Below are 14,071 nucleotides of genomic sequence, written 5' to 3'. Positions count from 1 at the left end.
GTTCCAGTAAAAAAGATTTTTAGAACTTAAAAAACAACAACAACAAAGATGGTTCTGGCCACTTTGAGGAGAAAGGATGTGGGGGGTAGGGGGTTTCTGTTTTGTCACTGAAGCAAGAGAGGCTGTCATCACTAGGCGGAAGATAGAAACATAGGTGCTGCTGAGCTGGAGCTGGCTCATGTTGCCCACGTGTCTCTCCTACTCTATGTTAAGTGACGTCACATTCATGGCCTGAAGTCAGCCATGGTGGGAGTATTTACACCATGGAAACTAGCAGATGCTACACACATCAGGGCCTGTTGTAATTTTTTTTGGTAAGATTTTATTTATTTACTCATGAGAGACACACAGAGAGAGGCAGAGACATAGGCAGAGGGAGAAGCAGGCTCCCTGTGGGAAGCCCGATGCAGAACTCGATCCCAGGACCCCAGGATCACGCCTTGAGCCAAAGTCAGAACTCAATCAGTGAGCCACCCAGGCACCCTGGCTTGGGGTTTTTAAAGGATATGCCAGGTTCTTGGAGCTGTAACTTGCTCCATAAGGGCAGTGCAGAGGGTGACAACTGGTCAAAAACCAGCCCACTGGTGTGCTCTGTTTTAAGAAAGATTTGGATTAATCCCCAAAGCTTAAATAATTAATGATTTTACACAAAAATCCAGATATCTGCCCTTCCAAGAAGACCCAAAAAATCTGGTAACCCAGGGCCTGCATTCCCACAAGGCAGGAACTGACAAGAGCTTAATGGGAATGTGCTCTCCTACTGGCCACAGTCTGCACCACTCCCTACTGCCCCCCAATGCCGTGCCAAGGGTTCCCAACCATTGTACCATTTTGCTCACAGTTTGCAGCTTCTCCCTGATAAAGCAAGCTTATAGAGCAAGCTCTAGCCATACTCCCATCTCTGTATCACAAAGGAAAAATGAAAGAAATGCAGGAGGACTACATGTTTCTCGCCCCCAGCTGGCTTTGCCCTTTGTCTTTCCCCCCCGGTGGCTTCTGTAGACGCTGGAGCTTGCCATCCCTGATGTAGCTGGGACATGAAGCTGGGTCACAGCGGGTTTATGTGCCAGCTCCAAAGTGTCCTTTAGGCTATGGGGAACTACTGAAAAATTTGTACTCAATTATTCAACTAATAGTTGTAGCAGAAGATGCCCCATTCATACCCCTCCAGCCTCACCATCTCAGGGGGCTCCTGCTGTGGTCCAGCTGCTGCCATTTGCAGCAGCTCGTGGCCAGAGGGTTCTCTCCAAAGCTTTTGAAGGCCCCTCAGGCCTGAGCATGGTAGGTTGAAATGATCCCCCTACCCCAGATTCCCTCTCCTGCCAGGACTCCGTGGGCAAATGGGCCATCTCCATCTCTTGGCAACGTCAACACTGCCTCCCAGGGGCCCCCAGCACAAGTAAGCATTTGTCACCCCCAGTGGCAACTGGATTGATGACACATGACACACCTGTCAATCACCAGCTGTTTCCCTTCCCTGCTCCCCCCACTAGCGTTTCCTGGGGTCACCTCCTAGATAAATGACTTGCCTTTGAATCCTCACCTCAGGCTCTGCTTCGGAGAAGGCCAAGCTAAAACCTCGTTCTTCGGCAGGTGCTCTGTCCTGGGGAACAGAGAGGAGAGTTTCTGCTCTTGGGGACCTTACATGGTAGTTGTAGGTGAGAGAGCCCACAGATAAGGAGACGAGAGATATATATCATTTCAACATGGGAAGAGAAGAAATAATACGGCAGAGTGTGGTGGTTATGTCCACCCACGCCCATTTCGCCCACGGGTAAAGGTGCCAAAAAGGTACAAAGTTCCAGATATACTATAAATAAGCCCTATGGTTGGAGTGTGTAGCATGGTGACTATAGTTAGCAATACTGTACTGCACATTTGAAAATTGCCAAGAGAGCAGATCTTAAAAGTTTTCATCGTAAGAAAAAAATTGGTACTATGTGTACTGATGGGTATTAACTAGACTTACTGTGGTGATCATGACATATCTATATATATAAAATCATTATGTGATACACTTAAAATGAAATCTTATGGGGCACCTGGGTGGGGCAATCAGTTGAGTGACCAACTCCTGGTTTCAGCTCAGGTCGTGATCTCAGGATTGGAGATCAAGCTCTCCATTGGGCTTCACGGCCAGCATGGAGTCTGCTTAAGATTCTCCTTCCCTCTCCCTCTGTATTGCCCGCCCCCACCGTTTGTGCTCTTTCTTACTCTCTAAAATAAATACATACATACATACATACATACATACATACATACATAAATCTTTTTAAAAAATGAAATGTTCTATGTCAATTATATCACAAAAAAAAGAATTTTAAAATAAATACATCCACAAATTCTTTGATAGTCTTTCTTTCAAGAAATAGAGCCCGGGATCCCTGGGTGGCACAGCGGTTTGGCGCCTGCCTTTGGCCCAGGGCGTGACCCTGGAGACCCCAGATCGAGTCCCACGTCGGGCTCCTGGTGCATGGAGCCTGCTTCTCCCTCTGCCTGAGTCTCTGCCTCTCTCTCTCTCTCTCTCTCTGTGTGACTATCATAAATAAATAAAAATTAAAAAAAAAATAGAGCCCCATCTACCCCCCATCTTGCGTGTGGCTGAATTGAGTGACCATCGTCTAGTGAATAGTGTGACACAAGTGATAGAATATGGCAGAGCTTCAGCTTGTATCTCAGATCACTTGCTCTAGGGAAAACCAGCCATCGAGTTGTGAGGGCATGCAAGTAACCCTTTGGAGAGGCCTGCATAGGGAGAAGCCAAGGATTCCACCACCAACAACCATGTAGGTGTGCCATCTTGGAAGAGGCGCCCAAGCCCACCCTTCAGATGACTGTAGCCCCAACAACATCCTGTTGACAAACTCATGAAAGACCCTGACCCAGAACCACTCAGCTAAGCCACTCTCAGATTCCTGGTCCTCGGGATCCCCGGATGGCTCAGTGGTTTGGTGCCTGCCTTCAGCCCAGGGTGTGGTCCTGGAGTCCCGGGGTCAAGTCCCATGTCAGGCTCCCTGCATGGAGCCTGCTTCTCTCTCTGCCTATGTCTCTGTGTCTTTCATGAATAAATAAATAAAATCTTTAAAAGAAAAAAAAAAGATTCCTGGTCCTCAGAAACTGTGAGATAATAAATATCTTTTTTTAAGATTTATTTATTTTAGAGAGAGAAAGAGAGCATGAGAGCAGGGGTGGGGCAGAGGGAGATGGAGAGAATCTCAGGCAGACTCTGCGCTGAGCATGGAGCCTGAGTCAGGACTTGATCTCACGATCCTAAGATCAGGGCCTGAACCAAAACCAAGAGTCTGATGTTTAACTAACTGAGGTACCCCAGCACCCCAAATATTTGTCGTTTGAAGCCACTATGTTTTAGGGTAATTTGTCATGACAGCAATAAATAATGATGGGTGAGGGAGTTTATTTAAATGTGTGGTCAATAAAGCCTTCTCTCAAATGGTGACATTTAAACAGAGATCAGAAGGAAATTAGCCATGGGGGTAACTAAGGAAGAAGGTTCCCAGGAAAAGGAAAGATCTGTGCAAAGGCCCTGAGGTAGGAGCACACCTAGGGTATTCAAAGAACAGTGATGAGGCTAATAAGGCCAGAGAGAGGTCAGGTAGGGCTACAGTAGTTCTCAGTGAGGGACACCCCTCCCCCCCTCAGGTTGGGGGTAGAAACATGCATGAGTTTAGTGTTGTCCCAATAAGTGTAATCCCACTGCCTGGGATTGCTTATGGCATTTGGATATGGAAGCAGGGACATATAACATCCTGCACTGTGACAACCAGTCACACATCATGAAGAACTGCCCTGCCCCAAATGCCCAGATCGAGACATAGAAGTTGGAACAGAGGAGAACCATAAACCATGATCCATGATTCATTTGTTCTTTTAAAAGATTTCTCCATGTAGAATGGAACGTAGAGTCTGCTACCTCTCCTGTACAAAGGGGACAGAAAGATATATTCATATGAGACTGTACTTCATAAAGACACTATAGAAAGATACATCTGATTCTGGTAATAATGGGCATCTGTTGAGGGTTTGCAAACTGGGCCAGTGGAGGCCTGGGGGTAAGAAGGGAGACCTTTCAAAGAACACCTCTTTGTGTATTTAAATTTTTTGAACATATGAATACACTACTGATCAAATAATTAGAAATCAAAAAAGGATCATCTAGGCCATTGAGGACACGGGGGAATTTAGAGAAGCGAGGCTAGGGGGACAGGAGTATAATATGATTTGAAACAGGAGTTCAAATTGTGGGGGCAGGGGGAGGTTGGCTTGGAGCTCATAGGGAATGGGGTTCAGTTTTTAAGGCTGAATTTCAGCGTTTGCCTACTATGAAGGTGACCATCTCAACTTGGGCTGCTGTAACAAAACACCATGGATAGGGACACAGTGGGGGGCGGCTTCAACACCAGACATTTATTTCTCCCCCTCCCGGAGGCTGGGAGGTCCAAGGTCAAGGTGCCAGCAGATTCAGTTCCTGGTGGCAGCTCTTTTCTGGCTTATAAACAGCCACCTTCTGTGTTTTCACATGGCAGAGGGAGGGAGGGAGGGAGGGAGCCAGCGCACACAGGAGCTGGGGTCTCTACCTTTTCTGTTAAGAACACTAATCCCATCATGGAGACCCCCCCCCCCCCCCCCCCGCCATGATCTCATCTAAACCTAATCACCTCCCAAAGGTGCCAGCTCCTAATCCCAGCATCGTGTTGGCAGCTGGGGGTGGTGGTGGTATGGTTTCAACTTATGAGCTTGGAGAGACCACAAATATTCAGTCCACAGCAGCTGCGTGGAAGCAGAACCTGAGACAGGGACTTGATGTCCGTGATTTTGGGGGGAGAACTCTCAGGAGAAAGAGTGAGGGAAGCAGGATGGGCAAAGGAAGGGGCTCAGCCAGGACGTGGGTTCAGCTGGATCTAGCCCCAGCCTGATCCTACATGGAGCACTGGGGTGGGGTGTGAACTGCATAATATTTTTGCTCCAACTTGAGGCAGGGGGGCTGGCCTTTAGCCGCCCCCTATCAGACAGCGACTGGCTGTGGGCTGCACCTAGTGGGAGGGAATAGCTCCCTGGCATCTCGGGGTGGGGGTGGGGGTCTCAGGACAAGACACTTCCAGAGAAGAGGCAGCTGTGAGTCATCAGCACCCAACACCCAAAGCGGGCAGAAGACGAGTGTGCTGGCCCAGAAAGGGGGATGTGGTTTGGGTGGGGGCACCAGCAGTGTTCCCTGCAGGGGCCACCAGCCACATGCAGCTAGGGGAGGCCTGGCCCCATCTTCATCTTATTTTTATTTAGCAAACACCTAGCCAGACACTATTCTTAGAGCTGTACCTGTTTAAATTTGCACAGCAACCTAGGGGGCGGGCCCTGTTTTTACCACCTACTCTGGATTGCCTTCTCAGGGAGCCTCCCTCTGAGCCCCTGGGCCCACCGAGCCCGCCCCTGCCAGTCACCCCCATCCATCTTGCGGCCCAGAGCCCCCGGCTCTCACCGCCTCCGCTTGGCAAATCCTTCTTCCCGCTCTTAATTGATTCTTAATCTGCAGCCTTGGGGCAGCGCTGCTGAGAAGGCAGGTGGAAATCATTTCCTTCAGCACCAGCCAGAGCCCCGGGCATCTGAAAGGAGCCCCGATCCCTGCCCCCACCCCGTTTCTGATAGTCCTGAGCCCGCAGTCCCCCCCCCACAATCCGTGTCCCCCTTTCTCTCTGCTTCCCCACTGGCCCTCCTGCCCCAGGGGCTGAGGGGGAGAATGTGGCAAAAAGAAAGCACCAGAGATCTCTGAGGGCAGTGGGAGACAGTGAAGGGTTGGCATCATGGTGCCCATCCAAGGCCCGCTTGTCCCCTGAGCCCAGGGTTCTCACGGGGGCAACTCTGCCCCCCAGGGGCAATGCCTGGAGATATATTGGGTTGTCACAACTTGGGGGGAGCGGTGCCACTGGTATCTGGTGAGCGGAGGCTGGGAGGCCACTCAACACCCTTCAGGGCACAGGATGGCCCCCCTTCCGCAAAGAAGGATCTGGTCCCAATGCCAACAGAGTCCTGACTGGGAGCCCTGTACTTCCAGCTACTTCCAGCTAGGGGTGCCGCCACGGGGGAGGGGCGGGGGAGAGATGGGCAGGAGAAGCCAGGACAGCAGAGCCACTTGAGAGCTTCCCTGCATGACTCTGGTCCTCTCTGGGCAGTGGAGGAGTCTGTCAACTAAGGGGTGGAAGGATCCCCTTTCCACCTCCCTGCACCCTCTGCGGCCTCTCTGGGCCTCCTCCTCCCCCAGCCAACCCCCCCACCCACCCACCCAGGACCTCCAGGGAGCAGAGGACTCTGAGGTGATCCAGCCTCCCAACCCTCCTGCCCCAGGATGAGGTGGACAGGCCCCAGGACCTCTCGTGTGAAGTGCAAGTCCAAACACACAGAAGAAGGTTGCAGAGGCTGCACCAAGGAAGAGCTAGCACGTTGTCGGGAGCCCAGGGTGACTGGGGGGAAGGAGCAGGGGCAGTGGGGTGGCACAGACGGAGGGGCCCTCACCTGAGATGCTGGGGTGCATGTCCGGCCTGAGGGAGCATGCTACCCGGCCCCCAAACACACACTCACACACCCGCAGTCACATCCAGACACACACCCTCATGTTCTCACACCTCCATGTGCTCCTGCACACACGTTCACACCCTCACCCCATGACACACCCTCACATCCGCTTTGATTCCCACACAGCCACACACACGCCCATACACACATTCTCAAACCCTCCAACATCCACCCACACACACCCCCATACCCCCCACCCCCACCCCCGTCCACACAAACTCTCCCAGTCACACATTCTCACTCTCACACGTGGCCGCACATGGTCACGACTGTCCCCCACACTCACACGCACAGACGCGCACACCGAGGCTCTGCAAACACGGCTGGCTCCCCCGCCGGCGCCCCCCACCCCTCTGCCAAAGCCACCCTAAGACTCTGTAAATGTCACCGGCTGCCCGCTCTGGTCTAGGCAGGCCGGGGAGGCCGGGGCGGAGGCGAGCAGTGGGCCGGACATCCCCCCCTTTCCCCCCACTCAGCTCCCCACAAGCGCCCAAATCTGTCTACTTTTGAGCAGGGCAGATTTAAAGAGAGAGCCGCCCCTCGGAAACCCGAAGCCCCCTGCCTCCAACCCCAGCACCGCATGGGCCTCCGAGGCCAGGCGGACCAGTCCTTGTCACTGCTCAGTCATTGATTCATTTTGCATATTTGATTGAGCTCCTCGGCCTCCGGTGTGTCCCCCCCTGCAGTCGGCCTGGCGGCCCCCAGCCCTCCACCCTTCTTCCCTTCAGCCAGGAACCTCTTCCAGTGGCTGCACCCCGGCCGCGGCCCCCACCGGGGAGCACCGTGGGCATTTCAATCCTACTCTCCGCCGCAGAGACTTTGCTGGAAAACAGCTAATTATATCCCTCCCCCAAAGACAGTCTGGTGGGGCTTGGGTGGCGTTGGGTGAGCGCGCCCCGCGACCGCAGCCTGTGGCCCGCGGGCCAACACGCAGAGATTTCTATATATTTCTAATTCCACAGCAATACTTTGATTAGAGAGCCGAGGTGTTGTGTACGACCTCAGGGACCTCATTATTTTTCTAACTCAAATAAATACGGCATTCAGAAAGCAGGGAGGGGCGGAGGGGGTGGGGGGAAGAAACGTCGCAGGAAACCTCATCTATAAAAAGAATTCAGGCCTTAATGAGCTTTTAAAACTTGCCAACCCCTCTCCCCCTCCTCAGTCTATAAACAGAAGACATGGCTTCTGGCTCCAGCCCCCAGAATTGGGGGGCGGGCGGGTGGGGGGGCACAGCGGGGTGGGGACGCAGCTGGTGTCTAAGATTTTGGGGGGGCCCCCAACTGCTGGGAGGATGGGAGTGGTCTTCATCCAAGCTCAGTGGGGCTGGGCCCAAGCTGGCATGAGCAGGAGCAAGAGAGAGGCTGCTTTGCCTCATCCTGTGTGTCTGGAAATTCTTTCTAGAGCTTCCTCCAGGAGAGTCTGAAGTGAGGAGATGGAAAAACTAAGAGAGGGCAGAGAGAGGAAGGCCGGACCACTGGATGCGTATTTGGCACCCTCCCTCACCCACCTTCATGCTGGGGCAGACAAGCCTTGGGTCAGCCTTGGGCTGGGGGCGGGGTGGGTGGAGCTGCCACCCTCAATGGCACCTACATTGGGATGGATGTGGCCAGAGTGAGTGGTGACCATGGAGCTCGCAGAAGGGCAGGGTGACCTCCAAGTCACTGCCCCTGTCACCTCTCTAACAGGAGCAAAGAAGCTGCCCAGAGCCGGAGGCAAAGCCAGTTTCGGGTGAAAGATGAGTTCAATGAGCAGAAATGAGCTTGAAGCTGAGAAATTTCTGCATGATGAAAATTCTAGGAGCAGGGCAGACCCTGGGCATCAGGCAGGGTCGTGGGGAGAAGGGAGGGGAGCTGTAAGAAAAAAGATTCAGGGCATTCAAGGGACTGATGGGGGAGGCGGGAGGCAGGAGGATGCAGGGGCTGCACAGGGAGCCACGGAGAGGGCCTTTCCCACCCCCTCAATCTAAAGAGGAGCCCCCTTCCCTCACTTCCTCCCTACCCCACTGCAGTCTTCTTCAAGACTTCTGTCACTCTTCCATGCTATGTTGGTCTTCTGTCTCCTCCACCAGACTGGCCACCTGCCTTCCCTGGGGGCGAGGGGCTTTGTTCAGTCTTGAAGGGTTGTGGGGGGGCGGAGAAGAGGTCAGCCGGGAGGGGTCCTCCTCAGGGTCCCCGCCTCCTGGGCAGGTAAACCAGCTGGAATTTGCAATGTTTGCGATTTCCATAGTGTAAATTCTCCCACAGAGGTCAGTTTCGAGCTGGGAAGGTGGTATCACCTCCTAGGGGTGAGGCCAGTGCTACAGGCTGAATGTTTGCATCCTCTCAAAATTCAGATGTTGAACTCTGAACCCCCAAAGGGATGGTATGAGGAGGTGGGGCCTTGGGGGGCGATCAGATCGTGAGGGTGGGGCCCTCATAAAAGGGATCCCAGGGAGCCTGGGGGGCTCAGGCGGTTAAGCATCTGCCTTCTGCTCAGGTCACGATCTCAGGGTGGTGGGGCTCCCTGCTCAGTGGGGAGTCTGCTTCTCCCTCTCCCTCTGCCCTTCCCCCTGCTCTCTCTCTCTCTCTCTCTCTAAAATAAAATCTTAAAAATAAATAAATAAAACGGACTCCAGAGAGCTCCCTTGCCCCCTTGTGCCACGTGGGGGCGCTGTAAGAAGGCCACCATTTATTAAGAGAGTGCTCTTACCAGACACTGTATCTGCCAGCGCTTTGATCCTGTAGCTCCAGCCCCTCCCCCCAGCTTATTATAATACACACTTATTGCTAATAAGCCACCCAGCCCATGGCATTTTGTTATAGCAGCCAGAACAGAGACCGGGGGGGGGGGGGGGGTTGTGCAGAGGGCTGTAAACTGCAGGGTGCTGGGATACCAGTGGGTGCCAGGGGACCTGATTCGCAAGGTTTGCCAATTTCCATGGTGTAAGTTTTTCCCACCCTGGTGGATTTTGAGCCCTGAATGTGGTGTCCCTAAGCCCTAAGCCAGGAAGAGGTGTGCAGAATCAGCTCCTGGGAGCCACTGTGTGTCATCAGCAGGCCTGGAATTGGTGCTTTTCCAAATCTAGCTCAGGAAGGAGAGAGGGGGAGAAGAGGAGGCAGGCCTTCCCTCCCTCCTTCTATTTCCAGGGCCACCACACTCGCTCTTCCCTCCGCCAGCCTGGCACACTCTTTTCCCAGATGATACATGAGTCTCCCCGACTTGCTCCGAGTGGACCTCATCTCACCCTCTTGCTGGCCCTGCCCCCTAAGTAGCCAGCACCCTCCCAGCTCACCCATGCTAAAGTGACAGAGCCAGAGGGTGACAGGCTGGCCACTGGATCTGCATGCTCAACCACTGGGCTTCACCAACGCTCTCCTCGATCCTGTGATTCTCCTCCTCCGTACGATGTCAGGGGCGTCTTCTCTGCTTTTTGTGCTAAAGAGCAGTGTGAGCACCCAGCTCTGCTGTCTGAGCCAGGCCAAGTCACTTCCCCTTTCTGGGCCTCAGTGTTCTGCAAAATGGGAGTAGAATAGCACCTGCCCCTGACAGGCTATTGTGCGCCTTGGCAGAGGGAACCCTTGCTTTGTGTACCTCTAGGGCAGGGTTTCTTGATTTTGGCAGGACTAACAACTGGGAGCTGGGTCAGTTTTCGTTGCACATTCCATCCTGTTCTTCGTAGGATGTTTAGGGGCATCTCTGGCCTCCACCCACTAGATGTTGATAAAACCCATGCCCTAGGGACGCCTGGGTGGCTCAGCTGTTGAGTCTCTGCCTTCAGCTCAGGGTGTGATCCTGGGATCTGGGATTGGGGATGGAGTCCCACATTGGGCTCCCTGTGGGGGGCCTGCTTCTCCCTCTGCCTGTGTCTCTGCCTCTCTCTGTGTCTCTCATGAATAAATAACTAAATCTTTAAAAACTAAAAACTAAAATAAAAAATAAATAAAACCTATGCCCCATATTGCGACCACCAAAAATGTCTCCAGACATTGCTTAATGTCCCCCGGGAGGTCACAATTGCCTCCTATTAGGAAACATTGCCATGGTTAGTGATTTTTCACTCTGTGTACATGGTGGAGTCACCCAAGGAAGTTTGAACACTCCCTAAAGCCAAACCCACCCAATTACTTCCCACTCCCTCTAGGCCTGGGGCCAGAGGTCATCATGGTTATAAAGCTCCCCTGATGATCCCAATTTTCTTTTCTTTTCTTTTTTTTAAGATTTTATTTATTTATTCATGAGAGACAGAGAGAGAGATTGAGAGGCAGAGACACAGGCAGAGGGAGAAGCAGGCTCCATGCAGGGAGCCCAACGTGGGACTTGATCCCGGGTCTCCAGGATCACGCTCTGTGCCAAAGGCAGGTGCTAAACCATTGAGCCACCCAGGGATCCCCGATGATCCCAATTTTCAACCAAGGTTGAGACCGATGATAGGCGACAGGTGGTGGTGCATGCAAAAGGGGACAGTGGAGCAAGGCCTAAGTGAAGGTGTGGGCCGCATCCAGGGAAACTAGTACAGGGTGAGGTGAGGTAACCCCACGGCTGCCAGCAGCCAGGAGCTGTCACTATCCTACTTCAGCTCAGGCTGTCACAACAGAGTGTCATAGCCTGACTGGCTTACAAACAACAGATACATAAACAAATAACAGATTTACAACTCATGGTTTTGGAGGCGGGAAGTCCAAGGTCAGGGGCCTGGCAGATTCAGTTCCTGGTGAGGAGTTTCTTCCTGTCAGGCAGATAGTTATCTCCTGGCTGTGTCCTCATGTGGCTGTTGCTCTGGATGTGTGCAGAGAGGGCACGGGATCTCTGGTCTCTGCTCTTCTTATAAGGACACCAGTCCTATGGGCTCAGGGCTCCAGCCTTGTGACCACATGTAACCTTAATCATTTCCTTAAAAGGCCCCATCTTCACACACAGTCACACTGGGGACTAGGGTCTGCCACATAGGAATTTTGGAGGAACACAAGCAATCTGTACCTGGGCGAATGGAAGAACATCGAGCCCACAACTGGGCTGGGAGCTTCTCAGTGTCATAAAGGGCAGGAGGGCAGAGTGGGGGCCTGCTGGGCGCTGTAGTGGCTCATAAATCCATGGGTAAAGAACAAAGGATGGGAGGACGGCTGTCAGAGACACGTCCAAAGTGTGATTCATACAGGACAGGGTCCCCAGGGCTGATAGTCCCTCCTGACATGAATGCCCAGGCCCCTGCATGGGTGTCCAGGCAGCTGCAGAGCAACAACGGAGGGACGCCTGGGTGGCTCAGTGGTTGAGCGTCTGCCTTTGGCTCACGTTGTGATCCCAGGGTCCTGGGATCAAGTCCCACACTGGACTCCCCATAGGGAGCCTGCTTCTCCCTCTGTCTGTGTCTCTGCCTCTGTCATGAATAAATAAAATTGAAGAAGAAGAAGAAGAAGAAGAAGAAGAAGAAGAAGCAGCAGCAACACGGGAACCCCAGTGGATGAGGCTCAAGCCAGGTTCTTGAGTTCTCCAAGTTCACCCTCAGTTGGCAAAGAGGAATGCTTTGTGGTTCCGTATCTGGGCAGGAAGGGGATTTCCCATCCCTAGAAAGTTCTTGAGAAGCTGGGGATATGTGAAAGGCACACAGATCTGATGAGGGGTCCCATGACCCCGAGATCAAGACCTGAGCTGAGATCAAGAGTCAGAAGCTTACCCGATGGAGCCACCAGGGCCTCACCATCTTCTCTCAATCTCTCTCTCTAAGATTTTATTTATTTATTTATTTATTTATTTATTTATTTATTTATTCATTTATTCATGAGAGACACGCACAGAGAGAGACAGAGACTCAGGCAGAGGGAGAAGCAGGCTCCCCACAGGGAGCCCAATGCGGGACTCCATCCTGGAACTCCAGGATCATGCCCTGAGCCAAAGGCAGATGCTCAATGGCTGAGCCACCCAGGCACCCCATCTTCACCATCTCTAAGCGTCCAGGGGCAGTCACAGGACTGTGTGATCGTCCTGTGAAACACTAACTCTCCATTCCCCCTCCCCCAGCCTCTGGCACCCACCATTCTACTCCCTGTCTCCATAATTTTTCCTACTCTAAGTCCCTCCTCTAACTGGAATCACCAGTATTTGTCCTTTGGTGTCTGGCTTATTTCACTCAGCATAATATCCTCAGGGTTCATCCGTATTGCAGTTTAGGTCAGAATTCTCTTCCTTTTTAAGGCTGAACCATATTCCGTTGTATGAACGCACCACATTTTGTTTATCCATTCATCTGTTGATGGGCACTTGGGTTGCTTCCACATTTTTGCTTTTGTGAATTAATGCTGCTGTGGGGGCGCCTGTCTGGCTCAGACGGAGATGCATGTGACTGTTGATTTTGGGGTTGAGAGTTCAAGCTCCACACTGGGTGTAGAGATTACTAAAAAAAACCATATAAACTTTTTAAAAAATGCTGCTGTGAACATGGGCATACAGATATCTGTTTAAGACCTAGATTTCAGGGGTGCCTCGGTGGCTCAGTGGGTTTAATGTTTAACTCTTGATTTCAGCTCTTGTCCTGATCTCAGGGTCATGGGCTCAAGCCCTGCATTGCTCCGCACTGGGCATGGAGCCTGCTTAGGATTCTCTCTCTCCCTCTCCCCTCCCTCCACCCCTTGCTTGCGCATGTGCTCTTGCTCTCTCTCTCTCTCTCTCACACACAAAAAAAGACCCAGCTTTTAATTTTTGAGAAGTATATACCTAGAAGTGTGATTGTTGGGTCAGTGGTAGGTGTATCTTGAAATCCAGTATGGTTTACTGTGTTCCAAGCAGTGTTTTAAGACCCAGGATACAGCAATGAACAGAACAGAAGCCAGGACCCGATCCTCAAGGAGTTAATGTTTTAGCGGGGTGCCGGGGGGCGGGGGGCAGGAAAGGCAGCCAATGAATTAGGTAAATAAAATAGAAGGTGATAAGTGCCATAAGGAAAATCGAGCAGGGAAGAGGAATGGACAGTGCTGGTGTGGGGTAGCAGTTTTGATGGGGTGGCCAGGGAAGGCCTTAAGTGTGAAGAAAGTGACTTTCGAGCAAAGGCTTGAAGTGAGAGAGCTGTGTTAGTTACCCACTGCTGCCTAACCAATCGTCCCCAAATCTAGCGGCTTGAAACCACATGGGTGATCTTCTGGCTTCTGTGGGTCAAGAATCTGAGTGCAGCTTAGCTGGACTGGGCCTCTCACTGAGCGTGCAGTCTAGACGTCCACCGGGGGTATGGTCATCTCAAGGCTCCCCTGGGGAAGATCCACTCGCAAGTGCACACACGGGGCTGTTGGCAGAATCCGGTTCCTCTCTGGCCCTTAGCTGAAGACCACTCTCCCTTCTTTGCCACATAGACCTCTCTGTAGGATGGCTCACGTCACGGCCGCTGGCTTCACCAGAGCAAGTAAGAAAGAGGACAAGAGAGAATGCTAGCAAGAGGGACAGCCCAGCAGGACCAAAGTCACAGTCTTACAACCTAATCTTGGAAATGACGTACCCTCGCTCTTGCCACATCCTATTG

Source organism: Canis lupus, chromosome 19, assembly GCF_048164855.1.
Source record: "Canis lupus baileyi chromosome 19, mCanLup2.hap1, whole genome shotgun sequence".
Lineage (NCBI taxonomy): Eukaryota > Metazoa > Chordata > Mammalia > Carnivora > Canidae > Canis > Canis lupus.
This window is presented reverse-complemented; position numbering follows the sequence as displayed.